The 25,934-nt window shown below is 41.7% G+C and overlaps 2 long non-coding RNA genes across 3 annotated transcripts in view; one reads left to right on the top strand and one right to left on the bottom strand.

Moving 5' to 3' along the window:
* LOC111769284 (uncharacterized) overlaps positions 1 to 25,491 on the top strand; it is a 32,768-nt gene extending 7,277 nt beyond the window's left edge. Inside the window, exons 2-4 of one of the 2 annotated variants that reach the window (XR_002802166.2) lie at positions 13,143 to 13,244; positions 15,746 to 15,858; positions 25,271 to 25,491. This is a non-coding gene — a long non-coding RNA (uncharacterized lncRNA). Of the gene's footprint in view, positions 1 to 13,142; positions 13,245 to 15,745; positions 15,859 to 15,944; positions 16,999 to 25,270 lie in introns of those variants that run through there. The other variant, XR_011429549.1, reaches the window with a different exon arrangement.
* LOC138919399 (uncharacterized) overlaps positions 19,080 to 25,934 on the bottom strand; it is a 60,334-nt gene continuing 53,479 nt past the window's right edge. Inside the window, exon 2 of the long non-coding RNA XR_011429551.1 lies at positions 19,080 to 19,579. This is a non-coding gene — a long non-coding RNA (uncharacterized lncRNA). The remainder of the gene's footprint in view (positions 19,580 to 25,934) is intronic.

Below are 25,934 nucleotides of genomic sequence, written 5' to 3'. Positions count from 1 at the left end.
CTAAAGAAGCATTTGTTAAATAACAGAGTAGAAATGAAAGATGAAGCAATGAAAGTCCAGAGAGGTTATTGACTTGCTCCCAATCACACAGGGAATTAATAAAAGATCCCCTATCCAATGCAGATATTCAAACATCAGGCCTATTTCTGAAAATTGCACATTGCCCAAGAGCTGATTTTGACCAGAAGAAAATACGTATTTGGGTCACTTATATCTCTAGGGAGAAATGAGAACTTAAAAAAAATACTACAGTACAGTTATCCTGATAAATCTGTAAGTTTTTGTCCTACCTCTTCTGTATTTTGTTTTTCACAATGTTATTCCTTTTTCAAGTTAACTCTTATTCCTAACCGATAAGTCTGTCACGATAGCTCACTGCTCCAGAAAAAGGGCCAATGCCACACACATACATACATACACGCACACACACACACACACACGCACACCCCACTGTACTGTGCAGTGAGTACCGTTACGAAAGTAATGCAGATATATGAGAGAAATTGGGAAAATGCACAGAAGCATAAAAAGGAAAATCAACCTCAACCATACTCCCACCACTCTTGAGACAAGCCCTGATTGTATATGATACAATCGTGGGTGTAAATAAATTCTAAAGATTGGACTTGAATTGCATTCCCTGCTTTGTAACCCACTTGTTTTATGGGTATATCAACAGTCTGTTTCCAAATCACTGAAATAGTTTTTAAACACAGAGCCCTTTAATCGTTCTGTATTATTCCAATATACAATCCTTTAGTGGGGTATTTAAGTTTTTCCAGATTTTCACTATTATAGATGTAATTGGAAGACATTAAAAATTTAATGTGGCAGAATACGTTGAGAATAAACTAGGCCTGTTTTCTAGGTGGTAGGTTCATTATAAAACAACAGAGGTCTTTCTTTCCTTCTCTTCCCAAGGACCTGCAGAGGGCTTTGAGCTGTGGCCATGTGGCCTTTCCTTGGTCCCAGAAGCAAGTCAACAGGCCCTTGTTTGCAGAAGTGTGTGCTCAGGGAGGTGAGTCCAATAAACTAGGAGTCCCAGATAGGAAAGTGTTGGAGGCTTTGAACTTAGACAGTCAAGAAGGAAAAGGGCCAGACCAGAAGTAGAAGGGTGCAATATTCCAAGACTGGGAACAAGGGGTGGATTCCTCAAGAAAGGAGGAATCCTAAGCAGGCCGCTGGAGGCAGGAAGCTGGTGGTGGTATCCTAGAGGTGGCAGAGCCTTGGATGGGGGACAGTGGGGGCGCCTGGGGACTACTCTACGTTCTTGTGGCTGAGTTTGGTCCAGAGGGTTGTGATGTTGTCAGCAGGGGGGCTGGTCTTGAAATATGCACGTAAGCCTAGACAGTAAAACTCCTAGGAAGTACCTTTTCTAATTCCTGCACTGCTTAAGCCCAAGGATTCTCCATCATCCCAAGGGCTGGAAGAGTAAAACGAGAAGTAGAGGAAACAGAAAAATTATTGAGCTTCCCACCAACCCTGGCTGGTGGTGATAAACCAGACTTAATTTGTTTAGAAAGATTATGTGGTACCCAAGCATCAGGTGGGCTTCATCAGGTGTGACCAAAATCACACTATTCTTGTATGTGTAACTTAGTGTGCCTGATTATCTGCTTAGGAGAAATTCCTAGAAATGAAATTACTAAAAAAAAGAGTACAAACAGTTTAAGGCTTTTTGTATATATTGTGTCTTATTTATAAGTTTCTGTATTTTTCAAGTCCACTGATTCTTCTATTTATCCTCCGTGAAAGATTGTTAGGGAAAGGAGGAAAAAGCAAAGTTAGCCAAGATAATTGATCATTAAGTATAATCAACCATTAAGTATAAATTTCCATTTATAATCCACCCCATCCCAGAAGACTTCAATTACTGGATTACTTTATTGATAAGCCCAAGAGGTAATTAATCTTTAAGTATTTAAGCAAACAACATAAATTTCCACACGAGACAGTAACACATACTTTATCAGCGATGCAGACTGTTAAGAAATTATCTAAAAGACTGGAAACAGATGCTGGAATAAATAGAATTAAATCTGAACGGGCCCTCAAAAGATGCTTTAAATCTCTTATGGTGTCTTCTCAATCGTGTTGAGAAACCCAACTCCTTGGCAAACTTTCCAGTTGTATGACCTTGAGCAAGTTACTTAAGTTCTCTGAGCTACAGTTTCCTCTTCTCTAAGCACTGGGTAATAAGAAGACTGACTTCATGGCATTGGTGGGAGAATTAAAAGTGTTAATATATGTGATGTACTAGACAAGGAGCGGGCACCTCGTGAGTTACATAAATATCATCATCACCAGCATGCGGTGCATCATCCAAGGAGCACCTCCTTCCCGACTCTCCAGTGTGTCATCTCTCCATGTCCCCTCACCTTAGCTGCCGGCTGTACTGAAATACTTGCTATATTCTAAACTTTCCATGCTCTCATTTTTCTTGCCTGTGTATGTGCTGCTTTTCCACTTGGAATATTCTTTACTCCCTTCTTTTCTTAGCGAATTCTCCTATCATCTTTCACCATTTTAGCTCCTGTGTTGTCCCTTCCCCGCTGAGAAACCCTTCAGTCTGAGCTGGGTGCCCCTCTTAGGTTCATTTATAAGATTTAGCAGAGTCTATATACATGTATATATATATTTTTAAAGATTTTAATTTTCCTTTTTCCCCCCAAAGCCCCCTGTTACATAGTTGTGTATTTTTAGTTGTGGGTCCTTCTAGTTGTGGCATGTGGGATGCCACCTCAGCATGGCTTGATGAGTGGTACCATGTCTGCGCCCAGGATTCAAACCGGCGAAACCCTAGGCCACCAAAGCGGAGCACACGATCTTAACCACTTGGCCATGGGGCCGGCCCCTATATATACATTTTTTTTTTTTGAGGAAGATCAGCCTTGAGCTAACATCTGCTGCCAATCCTCCTCTTTTTGGCTGAGGAAGACTAGCCCTGAGCTAACATCCGTGCCCATCTTCCTCTACTTTATATGTGGGATGTCTGCCACAGCATGGCTTGACAAGTGGTGCATAGGTCCTCACCCGGGATCCAAACCAGCAAACCCTGGGCCACTGAAGTGGAACATGGGAACTTACCCGCTGCACCACCGGGCCAGCCCCTTTAGCAGAGTATATGTTAACTGCCTGTTTATGCAGCTGTACCCCACCCCTAGGTGAGCTCCCTGAGATCAGGGAACCTGCCAGATTTATTGTTGTATCTCCAGGGCCCAGCCCAGTGTGGCCCATCATAGATACTCGATAATCATTTGCTAAGTGACCGCATTTGTCACAGGACCATTGGGGGAAGAATGGGACTGTTTATATCTGTAGAGTGTTTTCAAGCCTTTCCACAAACATCTCATTTGATTTATATGGAACAATTAGGGATAATTCCCACTTTTACAGATGTGGAAACTGAGCTTCAAGAGGGTTAAAGCCCTTGCCCAAGATGCTGTAGCATGCAAAAATCAAGCCTGCTTCCTCTCACTCCCCTCCTGGCAGTGCCTTTTTCTGCATTACACAGCTCCATCATTTAAAGCAGCCTCTAGAAGACACTGGGTATGCTTTTGACTAAAGGGCTGCTCTCTCCAAGTAGGAGTTATAAGAACGTCAGACACTCCAGACAGCGTAAAGCCTGGAGACAAATGAGCTGGTTGGAAGTGGGGAGTAGGCTGATGAGGGAAAGGAATATAGAAGACCAGGGTTTTGGAGAGCAGCTTTGGGAACGTGAGAGAATGGGTCCCGGGTGATGTGCCCTGCCTCTGGGTTTGAGAAGTGGATCAGAAAGCTCTTACCACCACTTTTACAGAGGGCTTTAGGCCAATGGAAATCATTCTGGTCCTCTTTCCTTCAAAATCGGCCTCTGTGATTCTTGTCTGCAGCCACCATTGAGGTGATTCAGGGTTAGCCAACCAAGTGGAAATTGGCTACCTGCCCTCTACTTTCCTCCTGTTGACCTTAAACAAATAGACAGCCTGTTATTTCTCCAGCAGAAATGGGTTTATTTGGGATCAGCAAAGAATTGCAATTTGGGGTTTCCAACCATAGTGAGCCACGTGCAGTTATCTCAGCAGCAAGGGAGGAGAAACTCTTTCATAGAGAGGAAGAGGAAGTTGGGAGAGCTACTGTAAACAAAGAGTTCTAGGTGTAGTGGCTTTTCATCGGCTGAGTTGTGACAGTCTTTCATTGGCTGAGATTCTTGCTGGTCAAGAAGATGTCTTTCTTCTTCCTTTTGGTCTCTGCTATCAACCTAGGGCGTGAGAATTACCCTCTTTTGCCCTCCCAAGTGCATTTCAATGAGATTTCTGTTTATTAATCTGACATTCCAATACACTATGAACTTTCCTTTCAGAAGCTGTGATCAAAATCCCACTAGATATCTCTCTCTGTGAAATCATAATACTTGGTTTTTAGAAGATTGGTGAGCTCTTGACCACCGTTGTGTTTATGCTCAAGAAGGGTGAATACTCTTCAGAATGTCATGCCCCAGATACCAGTAAGAAAGGGGCTGTGACAGAAAATGCTTAATTTCATTATCCCACCTTGAAGTCTTATAATTAAATAATGTTTTATGAGAAATTTTGTAGAGTTGAGCTGAAGTGTTCTTTTGTGCTGCCTTCACTTTTCAGTCCCTTCTGCATTGTGAGCTAGGATAACGGTTGTTCTTTATATATTACCTTTCAATTTTCAAACTACTCTCATATATGTTATATCATTTGTTTCTCACAACCCTAAACTTGGAACATACAGAATTTAAACAACTTAAAGTTATCCAGATGGTGAGCCAGCAGATCCGAAACTCAGGGTCTCCTGTCTATAGCCTGGGGTTCTTCCTCCCCCTTCTGAGGATATTCCTACCAGGACCCATCTTACTCCCAAGGCTAGCCTGCCAGGACAATTAATGGAAGCGTGGATTAGCATTCCTTACGACTTAATGGCTTCTGGCATCAAATTTTGAAGACGAGCAGTTTGGGGAAGAAAGGACTGAATGAACTTTTATACCATGTTCAACAAAGACAGAGTCTTCCTTTTAACTCTCATACCATGAGCATTAACTATTTTGGCAGAGTAACTGTAAATGTTTATGAGTTGTAGTCTCAAAAAAAGATTTCATGCATTTACAATAATGGGCCTTTATGACAAGACTCATTGATAGTATGAAGGCAGCAAGATACTGGGTAAAAAGCATGGAATATGGAGTGAAACAGACCTGGCTTTCAACCCAGCTTTGCCACAGACTGGCTGAGTGACCTTCAGAAGTTGCTTATTCTCTCTGGGCCTTACTTTCTTAATTTTTACAATGTAGATAGTAATAACTACCTTGTAACGTGGTGAGGGTTCCAATAGCGTGTACCTCCAACACTTAGAACACCGCTCGTAAGCAGGTGCTCTCTAACAATCTGTGGAATGGATGAGATGAATTTGAGATACTTACAGTGCACCTTGCGTAGGGCCTGATGAACGGTGAGAACAAGAGCTTTCAGCTATCAAAACTTGACAGAAGCATTAGAAGCTGAGGTCCCCTAATCTAGTAAGTAGTATAAATAAATGTGTTTGAAAGAGATGATTTGTTTGGTTATTGTGAAACCAATCCCTATTCCCTTTCTGGTCATTCAAAAGACTGGAAGGGTAGAAGGTGTCTTTTAGATTGTCTTTAAACATTGTCATGAAAAGGGACTTTACCCCAGTCTTCCTCATGTTTTCTGGCTGACAAGTATAGGCTAGCCGGAATCTTTGGTAGGCTTCTGAAGTTCAGGTCACTGGTACACCAAAATTGCACCACATTTGCAAATCTTGTGTAAGTTCACAATGGGGCATTGTCTTCTCTGCTCCGGGGCATGAAGGACTGTCTGGAAAAGCTTAGTTGTTGCCATTACGGAACCTGGTGTAGCCAAGACTACAGTGTAATGTGAAGCAGAAATAAACCATGGGCTCTCAACACGTTTGCCAAGTGATTTACAAATGTGTTTACTTAAAAAGTAAGCATAACACATAATCTTGTATAATATTATGTCTAGGAAAGTTTTGTGACTCTACTGTAAAATGCCCACATCATACTCGAGTAATTGCTTCATATCTACCTGATCAATTTTTAGCTTTATCCAATTTTTAGCATTTTAGTCAACTAAACAAATCTTGATTTCTTGATCTTTTACTTATACCTCATTTTTCAAGTTCCTTTTTCTTGACATACCTGAAACTAATTTTGAGTATGAGGAATAGCATTAACCCTAGAAGCTCTAAAAGCAAAGTGCCGTTGGAAATTCTCCAATGAAGTAGATGGAGTAGGAGGAGTGATTATGAGGGTGGCCATCTTGTATCTTTTAGTGTTTTACAGTGCTTTGAGAGGTAGAGGATGGAGAGCTTTGAAATAGTGAATCAAAGAATCATAGACCTAAGGAAATCATGTAGTCCAGTCTCCAGGCAACTGACTGTCTAAGTCTTCCAAGACACGTGCTAACAAGTCTTTCTCAACTTGAAGACCTTCAAGGACAGAGGCATCACTGTCTGCCTCAGTAGCCTGACCAGAGCTTTAAACATTTTTATCCTATATCCAGCTAGAACTTTGTCTTCTAGATGATCAAGGGAAAATGATTGATCAGTCTTCTTGTGGCAGACAGATTGATAGACCTGATACCCATTCCTAATCACTTTTTCCCATTCTGTCCCCACTATAGAAGCTGGGAAAGTTAACTACTTACTTTTCTAGCTTCCTTTCTAGATAGAAGTGGTGGTGTGAAAATTCAGGCTAATGTTCAGAGGATGAATATATTCTGGGGGTGGTGAGGGAGCAGGGCTCTGGGTAAGCTTTTGTTTTCCTGATAAAACATGACAAATATGTCTTGCAACATGAATTTCCCTTTTCTGCTGTCTTAAATGCAGATGTGATGTCTGGCGCTTCAGTAGTCATCTTGGAACCATGAGGAAAAGGCCAAGAGAATCACAGAGACATTGGTCCTACATTTTTGAGCTATTAAATCACTGCCAGCAACCACTAACCTCCGAACTTCTAATAAGAAAAATCCATCCATATTCCTTTAAGCCACTGTCATTGCCTATTCATTCTATTATTGTCATTCTATTATTTGCAGTTGACCTCGATCCTATCTGAAATGCATCATCTAAAAGATTTGATTTGGCCAAAGAGACATAAATCCATTCAATTCCTCAAGGCAGGCCATGTTCTCCCACTGCACTTATATAAATTCCGTCTTCCCCAATCAAATCAGCTCATGAAGGCACTGCTTCCTCGGTTGCTTGTCTCTATCCTGAGTTTACCTCCCTCTCTGCGCCCCTATACCTAAATCTGCTCCATCTTTAAAGACACATGCTTGTCCATAGTCTTTCCTACAGACTGAGCCCTACACAGCTCCCCAGCAAGATGCTTACATGGGTTTGCTGTGTAGCCTCGTCTTTCCTGTGCAGTCTAATTGTAGTTACCTTGTCCCATCGTCTCTGTAAATGCATTTACACTTGTTGAACCACATGTCCTGGTTGAGAGGGGTGTGTGTGTGTGTACGTGTGTGTGTGTGAAGATAAAATTAATCAGTTTCTGTTAGTTCAACATTAGTTTGAAAAATAAGGTCCTTGCCCCTTTCTGTTTTAGCTTCTTCACAAAACAAATTTTGAGCTATAATGCAGTGCATCTGCTCCTCCAAGTCCCTCTACTGGAAACAAAGGAGAGGCAGGAGAAATACATTGAGTGGGATGAAAAAACTACGTTAATAACCATTGGTTACTTAGAAAATGCTGTGTAACATCAGTCCTTCCATCATTCAAGGTAGCCATGGGGCTTTTAGAAATACAAAGGAGATTTTATAAAGCAGTGGTTCTGACTCCAGAAGTTTCTTTATAATCACAGCTACAGTCATGCATAAGTTTTTTATAAGATTCAATTTCTCTTTCGTTAAATTAGGAAAAATTGTCCCTAGAAATTAAAGTTATTAAATAAAATAAGATGGTTGAATTAGACTATCTTTAAGGTTCCTTCTAGCCTCAAATTTATGATTATAATGAACTTTTCAGACTTTTGCTTGATAAAACACATCTTTCCAAATATCAAGTGATATTTTAGGGAACTAAGCAAAATCCACTTCCTTCTCTTCCTTTACAACTGAGCCCCAAAGCCATGAGATGAAGCAGAGGAAAGTAGAATTTCACTTCCTCAGTTCCTCAGAGAAAGTAAGGGGAGAGGGGACCTGATGGCCCAGAATTGGAAATCAGAGCCTAAGTAGAGTGAGGAGGGTGTCCCCATGGAGGGTAACCCAGTGTGGAGGGTCCGAGTCCAATGAGGGAGATTGATCAAATGAAAAATGTATTAAGAGTAATGGAAACCATGTGTATTAATCTGCTCGGGCTGCCATAGAAAAATACTGTAAACCAAGTGGATTAAATAACAGAACTTGAGTTTTTCATGCTTCTGGAGACTGGAATTCCGAGATCAGGGTGCCAGCATGGTCGGGTTCTAGTGAGGGGTCCCTTCCTGGCTCACATGAGGCCGCCTTCTTGCTGTGTCCTCACATGGCAGAGAGCTCTGGGGTCTCTTCCTCTTCTTATAAGGGCACTAAATCCATCATGAAGGCCCCACCTTCATGACCTCATCCAAGCCTAACTACCTCCCAAACATACCCATCTCCCAGTACCATGACATTGCGGTTTAGGGCTTCAAAATATGAATTCTGGGGGCACACGATTCAGTCCAAAGTACCATGTTTCTCACTATCAGAGAAGGGAGGTGCAAATTAAAAATACCTAACAGGGGAAAACCAGAATGAACCTGTGGGATTGGATTGAAAGTGGAGAAATTGGCATGAACTCATGGTTTTCTATATATAGATAGATACAGAAACATAGATGTAAATGTATGTGTGACCATGTGTATCTGTGTATATATTCCCTAGGTCTGTCCACTGAGAGTGCCTGGGAGCAGCAGTAGCAGTAGAAATGAGCATATGCAGGGTCCAGATCTTGGCCTCTCTGCTAAATGGACCCAGGGCTCCCAGGAGAAGTAGCTAATTCCAGGGTTTGGGCAGATGAAGTACAACATGAGCCTGAAACACATTTTTGTACCAGAAACTAAGGAAGTGCTCAAAGAATGATGAAGTTATGTGAAAAAGCACAGAAGGCAGCTGGAATGGGCTCCTACTGGCCAAATGCAGGATAATTTGAGCATTAAGATAAATAATTATATGACTAGATTTAACCCATCATATAAAATAGGAAACTATGAATCCTTACATATTAATAATTAAAAATTTGATGAGGAATGGGATATTTACATAGTTTCAAAATATCACCCCACAAAATACTTACTCATTAGAAAGGGAAAAAGAAGTAACTTTGCAGTGGAGAAGGCTGGCGAGCATTATCTTACGCAATCAAACTGCACAGCACACATAAGGGGACAAATTGAAATCCTGGACCACCTAACAGGATGCAAAAAGAGCAGAGCCCTACTTCCATTTTTCCTGCCAAAGATGTATAACCTGAATCTAATCATGAGAGTAGCTGATAAATCCAAATTGAGGAATATTCTACAACGTAACTTCAAAAGGATGTCAGGTTGATGAAAATCAAAGAAAGATTGAGGAACTGTTACTGACAGAAGAAACATGAAGATGGGTGATAACTAAATGTAATGTGTGATTCTGGACTGGACTCTTTTGCTATAAAGTCAGGATATTATGAAGACAATTGGAGAAGGCTACGTATCCGTGTTGATTTCCTGACTTTAATGGTTGTTGTGTGCTCCCGCAGGAGAATGTCCACACTAGTAGGAAAAAATCAAAACTAAGGTATCAGGGCAGCCCTTACCCTCAAATTGGTCAGAAAAAAAGTTCTTTGTACAGTAGCTCCAATTTTTCTGTAAATTTGTGATTATTTTGAAATTAAAAAAATTTTTAGATGAAGCCTTTTTTATGGGTCTAAAACCAAACCCAATAAATCTTAAAAGCAAAATCAATGAGTTTCCATCATCAAAAAGCCGCCAGCCCAAACCCGTGGAATGTACACCACCAAGAGTGAACAGTTAACTATGGACCTTGGGCGATTAGGATGTGTCAATGTAGTTTCATCAATTGTAACAAATGTACCCTCTGCTAGGGGATGTTGATAATGGGGAAGGCTATGCGTGTGTGAGGGCAGGGTGTATATGGGAAATCTCTGTACGTTCTTCTCAATGTTGCTATGAACCTAAATCTGCTCTAGAGAAAAATAATACGGTCTTTAATAAAAAAAAAGCAAACAGCAACCTATTTGTTACAGAGTTTGCACAAATAAAAACTCAGCTTTATTACAGGATACAAGTATATACTTTGCCTACTTGACAGGCACTTACTGGACACCTATTTAATGGAAGGGCAACTGCTATAAGGATTTTTTTTAAATTAGTCTAATGTGGACTTTGCCTTCAAGGAACTCATGAGCTGGTGACATATGCATACCCCTGACCACAACCCCATTTTCTGTGATTCTAGTGAACAAAGCATTTATTTAAGCCTTTCCCTAAAACTACATACATATTAACAACTAACTGCAAATGGGAAAGGAAATTGAGCTATGGGTCCAGAGTTGACTTATTAATGGAAAAGAGAGCAGCCACATTCCTAGCAAATTGTAGATTCCTAGAGCCGACTCTCCCAGCGTATGTTTGTATGTGTGTGATGTGTCTTACATCTTTATGATATCTGCTGCATTGCGGTATATATACTTGATAAGATCTCTCTGGTGACTTTTACCTTTACCTTCACTATGGAATGATGATACATACATTGAAATTAGATTTGCCAAATAAGGAACTGTTTATTTTTTTAAAGCAATGGACGCTGGTTGCTAACAGTCCAGCTGCCCAGTGGGTGATCACACTTCGAAGAGGAACATGCGCTTCCTCAAATAGTCTCTTGCTACTTTGGCAACTCGCTTTGCAATGCATGTCCACTGCTCATTTATTCACTGCTTTTGTTTCCACCTGTAAAAGCCAAGTCCAGATGCTAGCACGTCCCTGATCAAAATTCTCCAAAAGCCCCCAATTTAAAGATTTTATTTTTCCTTTTTCTCCCCAAAGCCCCCTGGTACATAGTTGTGTATTTTTAGTTGTGGGTCCTTCTAGTTGTGGCATGTGGGACGCCGCCTCAGCATGGCTTAATGAGCCGTGCCATGTCCATGCCCAGTATCCGAACCGGCGAAACCATGGGCTCCCGAAGCAGAGTACAGGAACTTAACCACCCAGCCACAGGCCGGCCCCCAAAAGCCCCCAATTTAAATTTCTTACTTCGCCAAAGAAATCCTAGGAACAATAGTAAAATTCCTATTAATATTAAATTAATGTACATAAAACAGAAAAAATCTAAGATTTTCAGCTTGAATGTGCGGGGAGGAGTCATTTTTCTGTTTGTGACTTCAAATAAACTGATACAACTTAGCTATGGTTGCACAACCAGATTTTGGGTGAGAATCCTTCATGTGATTGGTTAAAGCAAGTCTTTCATTTTGGTAAACCAGATTCTTATTTTTGTGTTTGTAGCAGTCCTCCCTTATCCACAGGGGATATGTTTCAAGACCCCCAGTGGATGCCTGAAATTGCAGATAGTAAGATAGTACTGAACCTTATATATACTGTGTTTTTTTCCTATACAAACATATCTATGACAAAGTTTAATTTATAAATTAGGTGTAGTAAGAGATTAAGAATAAAAATAAAATAGAACAGTTAAAACAATATATTGTAATAAAAGCTATGTGAATGTGGTCTCTCTCAAAATATCTTCTTCTTGTGATGATGTGAGATGATACAATGCCTACGGTGCTGAGATGAAGTGAGGTGAATGACATAGGCATTGTGACATAGCGTTAGTCTACCCTTGACCTACTGACGGTACATCAGAAGGAGGATCCTTGAGCTATGAAGACGCTAATGGTTGGATGTCGGGAGCAGACAATGCCTGTGGTTGACTATAGGTAACTGAAACTGTGGAAAGTGAAACCATAGGTAAGGCGGGACTGCTGTATTTTGTCTTTGTCAGTGGTCATGGGTTCTTTAACTGCATCTGTTTGTTTAACAAATGTCTCTAATAGCTTACTGCCTTCCAGGTGTAAAACTAGGGACTGATATCCATCAATCAACAAGATCATCATCGTCCCTGCCCTCATAGAGCTCCACTCTGTCCTGTATATAACCCGATGCTGGACTGCAAGACCATACGAAAATATGGAGAAACTTGGGGAGTTTATCCATAGTCAGGGGTACTAGCAAAACAAATTACTATGTGAAATTGTGGAAACTTTATTTGAGATCACTGAAGTTAGAGGACTGAGAAACACTTACCCCAGCTGGGTTACAGTCACCTTTCCTAGAAAAACAGAGAGTGGACAACCATTTTAGAGCTTTTGAAATTCGGGGTTTGTTTTTTTTTTTTTAATCTACAGTTTACATAAAACTCTTGATTTGTTTTCATACATAATGATGACTCTGTTGGGCAATTATCTGGCTTGCTTTTTCTAGAAGTTGGAATCGATTTGCCCCATCCCATCCTCATTCTTCTAGCTGGTTTCTTTGACACTGACACCTGTCAGACACTTGATTCAGAATTCCGATGAGACTGAGCTTAGGGAACATTGGAGGAAAAAAGGGAAGTTAGTTACCTGGTCCATGTGGGCTTCGGCTTTATGTAAATATGTATAAAGTAATACAATCAGTTGGGAACAATCTAGGTGAGCATCCTGGGAGGCAGTAAGGAAAAAGGAAAGAAGCTGGGTTTTGGTGTCACACGGGCCACTTTTATGTGATCTTGAACTCTGGTTCTCAGTCCTCTCAGTCTGCGTAGTGATATCTATCACATAGTGCTGCTGTGAGGATTAAAATGAGATAATTTACGTGATGTGCTGCAGGCCTGTGTGTCAAGGGCCTCAGCATGCAGAAAAATACCTGGAGATGACTCCTGTGTGTCAATCCTACCTAGAGTGTGTGTGACCTAATCAACTCCAGTCTCTTCCATGTTAGCACAGTCGATAGTGGTCAGTCTGTTGTTGCACTAGTTAGGATAGGTTAGTTAGGATAGGTTAGGTGATACTGCAGTAACAAGCAACCCTTAAATCTTGGTGGCTTTCAAGGAAACTCAAAGGGTTTTTTTTTCTTTCTTTCGTTTTCACATAAGCAAAGGCTACTGCACATCTGTGTGACTCTTCAGGGAAGCCATCCTCCTTCTGATGGCTCAGCAAGACGCCTCCTGATGGAAACAGGCTTCCGTGGTGCTGAGGTAGGAGAGGAGGGTTGTGTAACTGAGTACTGGAGATTAGATGCTTTAACTCAGATGTCAAATGCCATTTCCACTCACTTTTCACCGGTAAAAGCAAGACATACGGCCATGCCTAAACTCAAGGAGCTAAAGAAATGCAGTCCTCTGTGTTCCCAAACCAGAAATATTGCCGAGCAGGCCTGAGGCCTACCGGTCTACGGCAGTGAGTAATCTCTAATCAAGGGAGCACCAGGGCAGGAGGCAGAGGGGAGTGGGTGCTAAAATTTACTAGAAAGCGTTTTAGAATTCTAAACGTTGCAAACTACATAAAAACTTCAGTGGTCACTGCAGTGATTTCTGAAAATGACTCTCTTTTAAAATAACAAGTCTGTTTCTTTACTTCTATATTGCCATTAGCGTGCTTTCTATTCTCTATTTTTTCCTCTTTTCTGCACTTTTGTGACTCAGAGAAGTGGCAGTGAATGGTACCAAGCACATAGTAAGTGCTTACAACTCATTTGTTGATTAACACCATCGTAAAGAAACCGCATTTGTAAAGGCAATGAATTGATATATTATGTTTCATGTCCAAAGTCACAAGGCAGTGAGGGAGCCAGAAAGAGACTTTCATGCTTACTGCCATTAGCCACAAGACTACATTTATTACTTCCTTGAGAAAAGTTGGCCCCAGAAGAGTTATTCATGTTTGTTGGCAGTTTCCAAAGGTGATTATTGCTTTTAGCCTTGGACTATAGTCATGCACAGAGTGTGAGGAGCAATCATGGTGCAAAACAATGTCAGACACGATTAAAGCAAAGAGCCTGACTGCGGGTCCCTTCACAGTGTCTGCCCAAAGAGAGAAAGTACACGACTCCCACTCATCTTTCAAACTCAGCTCGTGTCACTTCCTCTGTAAAGTCATTGCCAAACCCCAATCAGAATTAGTAGTTTCTATAGCTTTTTATACTTCTAGTGCTAGATAGTCAAATTCACATTAATAGCATTTCCACATCCTTCACTGGATTGTGACCTCCCTGAAGACACAGGTCTGGTATTATTCAGACTTACTGCCCCAGCACCTAACTGAGAGACCTTTTAGACAAAAGAAGAATGAAATAACTCTTTGCTGAATTGAATAGAAGCCCTGCATTCACTTAAAAAACCCAAACTGTAGTACTTCTCTCACCCCTTGCTGCATTTCAAAATTACAGACCAACATCTATATGCAAAGAAGGAAGATGGGGGCAGTCTGTGTTTGTATTCTCAGCCCGATACACGCACCAGGCCAAAGAGAGAATTTGATTCCATGTAGAGCCAAGGTCTCAGGTCCAATTTAATTTGATCCCCAAATGACCAAGCTGATTAATTGTCAGCTCCAGCCTTTCTTCGCAGTAAGCCCTAATCCCTCATAATTTGCCGTGAAATTAGTGGGAGTTGGCTGGTCTAGGCATGAATAACATAAGTCTTGTTCAAACCTCCCCAGGCCTTATTTAGGCGAGGTGGGGATGGGGCTCGGTGCCCTGAAGAGGAGCAGGTGTAATGAGGATTAGGTCACATGATGGAAAGGGGGCTGCACTGGGCAGGCAGCTGGTGAAATCCCAGGTGTGTGTGAGTTGGCAGGGGTACAAAGAGACGAGAGCTGCGAACAGCTCAAAGTCCCTGGGCTGTGCAGCTGCTGGTTTGGCACTTCCATGGGACCCACCTGTAGTGTTGATGGGCACCACCCACTCCTAGGAGCAGGGAAACATGAAAGGTCTTTGGTGAGCTGCAGGGGCAGAAGGCTGCAGGAAGCAAGCTTGCCCAAGGATTATGGGTAAAGGACCACTCCTGCACTCTGTAACCTCCCAGAGCTTAATACAGAGCAGGTCTGGATTTTCCTTCTCAAAAGGCAGCCCTTGGAGGACTAAGATAAAGATATTTATTTTCTTTGCAATCCAGAGCCTATTCCCAAATTCACCTAGAAAATTTAGTGAAAAACTCCCCGAGCTGGAGAGCAAGTCAACAAACAGAGATACCCAGAGGAAAAAACAGGCTCAAGGCCGAGAGGCAAAAATAAATGATGATCCCTTCTCTTGGGCTGCCGGGAGCTCGTGTAAACAAACTCATCATAAAAAGCCCTTCTTAATCTGTTTCTGTCGTACTATGAATCGCTTCTGTGGTTTTTGCAGGATAGAATGCATTCTCAGGGCTGAGGCTAGTGTTTCACACTTAGTCACTGTGAATTAGGGAACTTCTCTTGATCTCTGAGGACAAAAGGGAACTTCTGGCTGCAAATCTGAACAATTGTTGTCCATACAAGGTGAAATGGCAATCTCTCTCAAGTGCATGAGCTTGTAAAGAGTGGAGATCTCTTCTCTCTATGCCAAGGCCAGTCTCTAGAACTGTTAGGAAGCAGGTTCAGTCCATCTTGACCACTTACTGCTCTGTTTTGGTTTCTCCTCTCTCTGCTTTTAAGTGAAAATGATAGAACCTGCTGATTTGCATAAACACAACATCAATCCCCCCATTCTCTTTATTAACAGAATCCCAGCATGGAAGCAAGGGGACAATGGCAAGGCGCACAGTTAACACTCACTTATAGCCAGACTCTGCAGCATCTGGGCATGGCTGTGTGACATTTATTGTCAAGCAGGCAGTAAGTAGAGGATGTCTGGGAAGGATTTTTGTTCATACAGGCTCCACTCATTCTGGATTCACCCTTTTTCCCTACCTGGAATGCAGATGTGGCATCTTGAGTACAGCTTGCACCCACGAAGATGAAAATCATATGCTAAAGATGTCAGAAGAGGGAGAGAGAAAGAGCTGGGGTCCTCAATGGCATCGCTAAGCCATAGTACCAGCCCTGCCTGCTCAACCCTGGATTTCCTGTCGTAGAGGAGAACCCTGTGGTTCCCAAACTCCAGCGGGCAGGTGAATCACCCGGAGGGCTCATTCAACACAGGTTTCTGGGCTCCTCCTCCAGAGTGTCTGATTCAGAAGGTCTGGGGTAGCAGCTGGAAGCAAGTTCCCAGCTGATGCGGATTCCACTGCTGGGGACCATGCTTTGAGAACCACTCAGATAACTGAATGCTAGCTGTGGAAGCCACTGGCTTCATATATTCATCGCTGAATATAGTCCCAAATGCTACACTGCCCTCTAACCCCTCAATAGCTATACAGCTCACCTAATGCTTTACCTCCTGAAAGGGGCTGAAAACTCATTTAACCACAGGCCTAAATACCCAGTGAGGTTTACAGTCGATTTGGATTCTGATCTGAGGGAATCATTAAGCCAAAGAAAAGAGTCTCTGCTTTTAACTTTGAGGCATCCTTGGAGCCGAATGGAGGAGATATTTTGGAGCAGAGAGCTTACCTGGAACCTCTGAAGTCACTCAGAGAGTCACTTACCTTTTATACTTCCAAGTGGATTTTCTCTAGCACTCTCCTTCTTTCTAGAGGCTGTCAGCCTAAGGCCATAATACATTAGCTATGGGACTTGGGGCAAATTTTTAACTTCTCTGAACCTCAGTTTTCTCATCTGTAAAATTAGAATGATGACTCATCACACAGGCTTATTAGAAGGTATAAGTGACGTTAGGGAATTAGAGGCTAGCTGAGTGTCCATCACTGGGAGGATGGACAAGTAAGATGTGGGGGTGAAAATCGCAGAAAATGATCTAGCCGTGGGAGCAATAGAAGAGGTGCACACATAGCAGCACAAATGGACCTTAAAAACACGGTACTTAGTGAAGAAAGACATATGGTGCAATAATTTTCTGAATCAAAGAATTAAAAATAGATACATACTGAATAATATCCATTATACACAATATAAACAGATTTTTAAAATACATTAGATTGGTGGTCTCTGGTGAGGAGGGGATGGGAGTAGGATGGATATAAAAAGTTTTTCTTTAAATAAATGAGAGCCTATCAGATTGACAAAAATCAAAGTGTCTGACAACACCAAATGTGGAGAAAAAGCTCTCATACCCTCTTGATAGGAGTGTAAATTGATACAAGCCTGTGATACAGCCTATTAGTTATTTACAATATCCATTTCTCTTTTTTCTACAAAGTTGAACCCTCGTCCTTTAACTTGGCACATGGCCGCGCAGAATAACTCTCCATTTCCCAGCTAAGTGTGGACATGTGAATAAGTTCTGGCCAACCGTATGTGATTGGAAGGGTCATTTGAAATTTCTGGAGAGTGTTATTCAATGAAGGGGTCGCGATAAATGGTTGGGGCAAGAGGGGAGGGGAGAGAGAGATGGAAATGATCTGTAATGTCTACAGTCTCCGCCTTAGCTGGCCCAGCCCCAAATTGGGCAGTAAGTGATCCACAGTGCTTACTCTATCCTTGAAAGAAGAGGAAAATAGCCCTAGAATACACAAAATGATCATACAGTAGATAACTTAGCATTGGCATTGCTACACCCTAAGAGGATGAAACCATTAGGAGGGGGCAGCCATAAACAAATTTTACAGTGGAGAGTTCTGAAGCGCAGTGGTAAAAGAAGTTTTTATAATTATCTTAACCTCTGGAGAGGTTGCAGATAAGTTAACAAAAACAGTGTGCCCCTGTGTGTGTACTGTGCAAAGGATGCATAAATAAATATTTAGAGTTTGTTTTTGATGCTTGGGCAATGCCTGGAAGAAAAAGAGTATGAATTTAATTTGTTACTATTTCTCTTTCCTAAAAAAGAAGATATTATGGTTCTTAGCTGCTTGTTTCAATAACAGTTTGTCTACCACTAAAAACCGTAGCCCCACATCTGTTCCTAATAAAAATCTACAATCAGCAATGCCCATCGCCTTTCAAAACTTATTTTCTTCATCCCCAAACTATGCACAGACCTGGCCAAAGCTTATTTCTGTTGTCACCAAGACATAATGGCATTGCTTTTATTCCAGGATAAATAAATCAGCAGCGGTTCCAAGTAGAATCAGTGTCAGCCACTTAGGCGATTGAAAATTTGAGCCTTAATTACAAATTGACATTTTCACTTATTAAAATGCTGAAGTCTGCAGGTTTTTGTTTTTAAGTTTATGACATTCAAACCTTCGTGATACTTTGTTTCAGGTCACAAGGCTAAAAGACATTTGATAATAAAAACAGTTCACATTTTCTGGAAAAACAGACTGTCAAGACAGCAACCTTAAAACACCCTTTCTACAAGAAACATTTATTTATAAAAATTGTGGACTTAGAACTGAGCCCAAAAAACAGCAGATCAGGCCAGTATCTAGCTAAAACCTTCAACCGGGATTGGCCTGCAGCCTGCAGGTTCCGGGATAAGAGATTTAGAAGTGGTCCATAGTCCCTTGGGAAGATTGTCTTGTTGCGATGTGAGAACCAGCCCGGGTGTTTAAAAACAGCCTTTAGAAAAGGATAGTATATAATTCCGGGTGGGAGTTTAGTGCCACTTTTCCTGGCAGTGACAAACCCTATGTATTTTCTTCTTCCTCCAAGAATAGTTGAGCCTCAATGCTTTTTCAGCTTTGAGCCACTTTCAAAGCAAAGCATATGCTGGGGGCTTCAGCAAACTTCTGTTTGTCCTAAAGTTACAGCAAAGTAGGGTAAATGTGCAAAGCAATAGTGCAAAGTAACAGGAGACTCAGCAGGCGCAGTACGTGGTGACACAGGCAGAGAGGGATGGCACCTGGGAGTGGCGTCAAGACCTCATAGCCTCGGGCGCAGCTGTGTAAGCTCATTGCTCAGGGTTTACGACTCCAGGACGACTGTTCTTCCTGATTCAGAGGGGGCCACCAAACATCAGTCACTTCAGACAGCACTATCTCTGAGTTCCCCTGCTTATATCTGATAGGCGTCCTTCAGCTACAACCAGATCATTAAAGGATGCTGAAGACAACATATTCCCTTTTGAAGGATGTACATTATTTTATTAAAATTCGTATTTTTCAAATCCAAGCCCTGTCGAGCATGACGAATTGACCAAGGCGTCGTGTAGGTGAAGGGAGGTGGACTAAATGCATGGAAGGGATGTGGAAGGAACTTAAGTTTGGATCTTACAAGTACAGGAAGGGGTGTTATTTCGCATGAGCACTTGGAAAAAGAAGGGGAAGAAAGATAGCAGAGAGAGGATGCGAGTTGTCTACTCTCCCACCAGCCTAAGGCTTTGTCCATAAACCATAAAATCCGAAAGCGTAGACCCAAGCCCTGAAGTGCTGTGGTCACTGAAGTCTCGAGCAGAAACAGAGCGGCTCGCCTTCCTTCCCTCACTCGTCCAGAGCCCACCGAGCAGCTCTGGTGCTGGGTAGAGGAGACTCCAAGTGGATTCGGTGCTAGGCACGGTGGGGACCTTCCTCAAGAGGACACTGGCAGCAGAGATGGTGGGCGCCTTGGCAAAGTTGGCCTGGAAGAATATGAATGGAAATAAATGGAAGGAGATGTGTAGAGGTCCTGCAATCACAGGGGGTGGAAAGGATGCTGAGAACTCTTATGACTTATATTTCAATGTAAATATAATCTCATTTGTACCCACAGGAAGGTGAGGATTGAGATGTTCAGTTTATACATACAAAGGGCCAAAGAATACCTATTGCTTGCCTGCCAGGTCAATGATCAATGAAAAGAAGATCCATCAGACTTCAGCCTTTCGGGGGCACAACCCGGGTCTGTGGAACACCTCTGATTATCTGGAGAGGTGTCATCATTGAGAACCGCGTGGCCCTTGGGAAACGATGAGCTGGGTGCCCTCGGCCAAGGGCAGTCAGGAACGGCAGTTAATGCCCCCGGGCCTGCCCTCAGTCTGTTCTTCATTTATGCATTCTCATTTATTCAACAAATGTTCATTGAGCACCTAATATGTACCATGCACTATTCTACGTGCTGGAGATACAGGAATGAACAAACAGGATGAAAGGTCTTGCCATCATGGGGCTTATATTTCAAAAAGCAGACAGATAATAAGAGACATTTTCAAACTGCATAGTACGTTAGATAGTCATGAGTGCTAAGGATAAAAATAAAGCAGAGAAGGAGGATGGGAAGCGTGTGGGAAATGACACGTGCCATTTTAGAAAGGGTGCTCAGGGAAGGCACCACTGGAGAAGGTGGCATTTGAGTGAAGATGCGAAGGAGGCCATGCAGTGAGTTGTGCAGATATATGCAGAAGAACGTTCTAGGGAGAGGGCAGAGAACGTGCAAAGACCTGAGACAACAGCATGCTTGCCATGTGAGGGGGTTAGTGAAGAGGTCATTGAGGCTAGAATGGAGTAAGAAAGAGGGAGGAACTATGAGGTCTGAGCCCTGAAACCATTTTAATTACTCCATTTTTTTTTTCCTAAGGAAGATTGGCCCTGAGTTAACAAATGTTGCCAATCTTCCTCTTTTTGCTTGAGGAAGATTATCGCAGAGCTAACATCTGTGCCAATCTTCCTCTATTTTTTATGTAGGATGCCGCCACAGCATGGCTTGATGAGTGGTGTGTCTGTCCGTGCCTGGGGTCTGAACCTGTGAACCCCAGGCTGCCGAAGCAGAGAGTGTGAACTTAACCACTATGCCACCTGGCCTGCCCCCCAGTCACTCCATTTTTTACTGAGATGTGAAACCATGGAAAGGTGTGGAGCAGAGGAGTGAAATGATCTAATTTGGGGATACCTTTCTTGCTGGGAGGGAGGGAATTTGCGGCTCAAATCAGAACTACTCTCTCCCTTGGGATGTTTGCAAGGAGAGGCTCATTACGAAAATTCATGGTGCAGCAAAATCTTTGGAGCTTGGGGAACTTGAAGTTTTAGAGCATCTGAGCACTCATCCCACCTTCTCCCTCAGTCAAAAACCACCTAAAATGAAAGTGTCCCAAAGATAGAGCAGTTTCCAAATTGTGCTATATGTGGAGGCTCGGACACAGAGAGGAATCACGGTGATCCAGTTAACCACAGCCTGAGGAGAAGCACTTGGATTCACCAAGCTGCCCAGGGGCTCTGCCCTTCGACCCCCAAATATGAGCTGCAGAGTGTCCCCCAAGAGGATACAGGCAGTTAATCCTGTGAAGTACTTGACCAATGGCTGGAGGCCCATAGCTAGCATCTGAGGAGACTACCATGAGAATGAACAACGGGGCACTTGAGCAAGCCCAGTCCTGGCTCAGACTCTAAGGCTGCAATAAGCTGCATATTTCCTTTGAAGGTGGGGTGATGTCTCCGGACCTACTCTTTTTTTTTTCCCCATTTTTTTTGTTGTGGTAAAATACATATAACCTAAAATTTACCATTTTAAGGGTACAGTTCAGTGGTATTAAATACGTTCATAATGTGCAACCATCACCACTATCCATCTCCATAACTCTTTTCTTCTCGTAACACAGAAACTCTGTACCCATTCAACAATACCTCCCCATTCTCTCTCCCTCCATCCCATGGCAACCACCATTCTACTTTCTGTCTGGATCTACTCTCAGTCACCCTCTGAGGTCAGGGAAAATCTCTTGGAAATCGATGGATTCATTCTCCAGGGCTCCAATCAGGGTGTAATGCAGAGTTCTGCAGGGCCCACACCTTGACCCAGGACTGCTGGTTCCACTCAGCAGAAAAGCAGGAAAGCGGTCTGTGGGGTCACCCTGAGTCCTCCCATTCTTAGTCAGGGAGACTGACTAAGCCCCAGCGAACTGCAAGGGGCCCACTGTCCAAAGTCCGGAGACCTTTTGTCCAAAGATCTTTGGTCCAAAGACCAGGTTGAAATACCTCTGGACTCTTGCCACAGAATAACAGCTCATTACAGTAGGAGATGTTTCCATTTTTTTTATTCCTTTTTACTAGAAAAGTAAATGATTTGGGGAATTCGCCTGACTGATACAAAGGCGAAAAAAGATTAGACTGTTAGAATTTAACTAATGTCTGCTACCAAGCAGGATGAAACTTGTCTTTATTGAAGGGGGAGTTGAAGGTTAAAAGGTAACGTTTGCCTGCAGGTTGAGATTTGCACACAGAATTTCCAGGCTGCTGAGTTTCAGCAGGTTAACTGCGAAGAAGCCGGCACTCATCTCTTGCGGACTTCTCCGGTGAAGGGGGACTTGACAACTGAGCCTTCACTAATAGGTGACAAAAATGATGTGGGTAATAATTTGACATTTTTAGGGTTAAAGGCTCTATTGAAATAGGATGTGTAAATTAATACTCTTAGGAGAGCTGCTTAGAGGGAAAACAGAATGGGGATCATGAACCCTATTAACTCACAAGTCTGAAGCCTCTAGTGAAAAATTCCTGAGGGAATGGGGAGTGAGTAGGATGCTCCGAGTGTATAGAAATTTTGTAAAGTTCACAAGTATGTGTTTTATAAAGTTGCATAGCAGAGTCCTCCACTGATTTTATAACTGAGATTTATGTCTCTAGTAAAATAAGATACACAGCGAAAGACTCACTCCGCTACCCTTTTCTGGAGAGGGAGCGATAAGTTCTCTAAAGATATTGTTTATTTTGCCGAGTTATCTATTTTTTCTTAAATTCTCCACAGTGCCCCAGGTTGGAAGTCCAAATCTATTGTTCCCATCAAATCAATTTCCCCACAGAATGAAGAATGTGGTAAATGCTGTGCTTAAAATTCATTGTTATCTGTTCAGAACCCAACTCAACAAGAATCATGGAGATTCAGAGGGTCCATGTAGCGAAGGTGGAGAGAATGTGTAGAAAAAAGAAGATCCACTCGCTGATTATTTTCTAATAAAACTCTTCATTCCATCAGAAAGTGGAGGGAATTAAATATAAATAGATTTGTTTAAATCCAATTTCGCTAGTATTCTGTAGGTTACGTTCAACCTCTTCTGACATCAGTTATTAAATAAATGGTGATATTTTCACGGATAGGAAACAACTGAGCCGAAGTTACCCGTACCTCCAGGATTATTCTGTATTTAATTTTAATGTACAAAGGTTGAGAAAATTGCGTGCCTATAGAACATATTCAAAGAATTCACGTGCTTGGAATTCCATCCAACAAAATGACTGTTTGTCAGGAAGTATAACAGAGTTAAAAAAAATAAAATAGAAAATAACAATAATAGCAACAGCTTATTGAGTGCCTACTATGTGACAGGGACTTTACAAATAGTGTATCGATAATCCTTCCAACAATCCTGCAAAGTAATATTAATATTTCTGGTTACAGAGAGAAACCCAAAACTTCTGGAATTTATCCAAAGTTAAACAAAGTCTTATCCATGGTTAAATAAAACGTAGAACCAAGATTTTACCTGAATCTGTCTAGCTTGTAACTCCTGTGTAGTTTCCGCCACTGTGCTCTGTCCAATACTACAATTAGGTAGCTGTCAACTGGAGATTCAAAAACCCTATTTTTCATAAATAAAATTCCAAATCCATAATTAAGGGACATAAATCATTTCAAATGTATTTGTGTGCATGTTTCTCTAATCAACTTCCTTGACTGAGTTCAAATTTTCTAAAAGGAAAGTAGAAAAACTGGTTTTATTTGCTTTGCATTTACTGAGTACCTGCTGTGGTCCAGTGCGATTTCAGACATTGAGGATGTGGAGGCACACAGATTTCAGTCTCTGTCATTAACGCTTTAGGTTGTGGTTGTGAGCACTATAGCAAGTTTTTGAACCTATTGATTTAAAAGGATTGATAATACAATTGTTAAGTCCTATTAGGTGTTTCAATTTACCTCTACTAAACCCACGGGACAATTAACCAATAATGCAGAAAAGCATCTTATACTGCATTTTTGTTTCTATATTTCTGAGAGTTATAAATTAAAAGTGAAAAGAGGGGCCGGCCTGTTGGTATTGTGGTTAAATTCGTGCACTCTGTTTTGGTGGTCCAGGGTTCACGGGTTTAGGTCCCAGGTGTGAACCTACACACCACTCATCAAGCCATGCCATGTCGGCATCCCACATACAAAAATTACGGAAGATTAGCACAGATGTTAGCTCGGGGACAGTCTTCCTCAAGCAAAAAGAAGAAGATTGGCAAGAGATGTTAGCTCAGGGCCAATCGTCCTCACCAAAAAAAAAAAAAAAAAAAAAGTGAAAAGGAATGTCAGATTAGAGGCCAGCTCTACCCTATACCCACATTATGACTGAGCTTCTTTGAGCCTTGGTTTCTTCATGTCTAAAAACAGGAATAGTAATAATGGTTTTACAGAGCCATTACTCAGACTCTTTAGCGTGATATCCAAGAACTTTATGATCTCCTTTCCAGTCCAATCTATAGCTCTTTCTATCCCTCTGAGTACCCTGGGATCCTGCTGCTTTGAGCTGTTTGCTTCATCCAACAGACTGAATACTTTCCATACCCGCATGGCTCTGGGTGGTTCCTTATCCAGGACTCCCAGCACTCCCTTGCCTGTGGAAATCTCCTCCACTTGGAAACCTCCTCCCTGATACCCCCAGTCTGAACTACGAGCTCCCTCCTCACTGTGCCTCGAGTGATGGATTATCCTCTGGACCACGTCTTAATCCTGTCTGTTTCCTTCGCTGTGCTCAGAACAGTGCTCTGCAAAGAGGGGCGCTCAACATACGCTGAACAAGTGAATGAATCTCTTCTCGGCCAGCACGAGGAAGGGGCTGGGCAAGAAGGCCCACCTCCTTAGCCAGACTCCATTCACTAATTAGTTCAGTTGTCAAAAAGACACACAGAAAAAGTAATCTTGAACAGTGCATTTTCCGGTGAGGATCTGATTCGCCACCGCTTAATAAAATCTCTTGCAAGACTCCAGTCAAAAGTGATTTTGAGGAAAGATAAGCAATGATCTCCAAATGTTTGATTGTGTACTCCCAACATGAAAAAGGTTTTGTGTGCACACGTCCCCAAATATGCACAAAATTTTAGTTAACCTCCAAAATACATACACTTATTTATTTATAAAATACGTGTATTTCCTACTGTATTAATTAATACATAATATATATTATAATATATATTCAGAAAATATAATCTTTTAATAATTTTTTTGCACCCCAGTAAATGGTCCAGCACAAGGAAAGACTAACCTTGGCAGAGCAGCTGTGTTTTCTGGTAGAAGAAAGGAAATCATGTTTTTCTTTTTCTAGGCCATTCCCTGATGTTGGCTATTTCCTGTCTCTATTCAGGTTCTCTTACAAGACCACCAACATTCTTCAAACGTCAGTGACATAAAACAGGAGGGGGGTTTAGAGCTCTGGATTCTCTGTCTGGAAATGTGACAATTTAATCGCGAAGGTTTGCTGTGAAGTTGTAAGCATGATGGTGTGAAACTTGACAGATTATTCTTGAATTCTTTGTTTGTTTTTGTTGTGGCCTGACTCTCATAAAATTTATTTTTTCTTTAAAACTCCCAGGATGTGTGGACATATGATTTAAGTGGAGAAAAATATTGTTAAAACATTTATCAAGGAGTTATCACTTTTCCATTGTTTTCATTAAATGAAAAGCCCTAATAGTCAGAGAATCTAATACTATAGATTTTCTCTGCATCTTAAAAAAAGTCAATAAATGTTCATGCAAAGAGTTTGTTTTGAAAATGTGTGCAACACCCACTGTGTTAAAATCATTTTAATTGTGTGCGTGTGCCCCCCAACACACATATAGGAAAAAAAAATCACATAGTTATTCTCCAAAAAGTTAATACTATATATCCCAGGATGGTGAGATTAAGTTTAATTTTCTTTTTTTCTTTGTGCATTTCTGTAATTTTCCAAATATCCTATAATGGCCAAGTATTTTTTAAAAACAAGAGCATATATATAACCAATTGTAAAAAATTTATATAGATTT

Source organism: Equus caballus, chromosome 20 (genome assembly GCF_041296265.1).
Source record: "Equus caballus isolate H_3958 breed thoroughbred chromosome 20, TB-T2T, whole genome shotgun sequence".
NCBI classification, from domain to species: Eukaryota; Metazoa; Chordata; class Mammalia; order Perissodactyla; family Equidae; genus Equus; species Equus caballus.
This window is presented reverse-complemented; position numbering and strand designations above follow the sequence as displayed.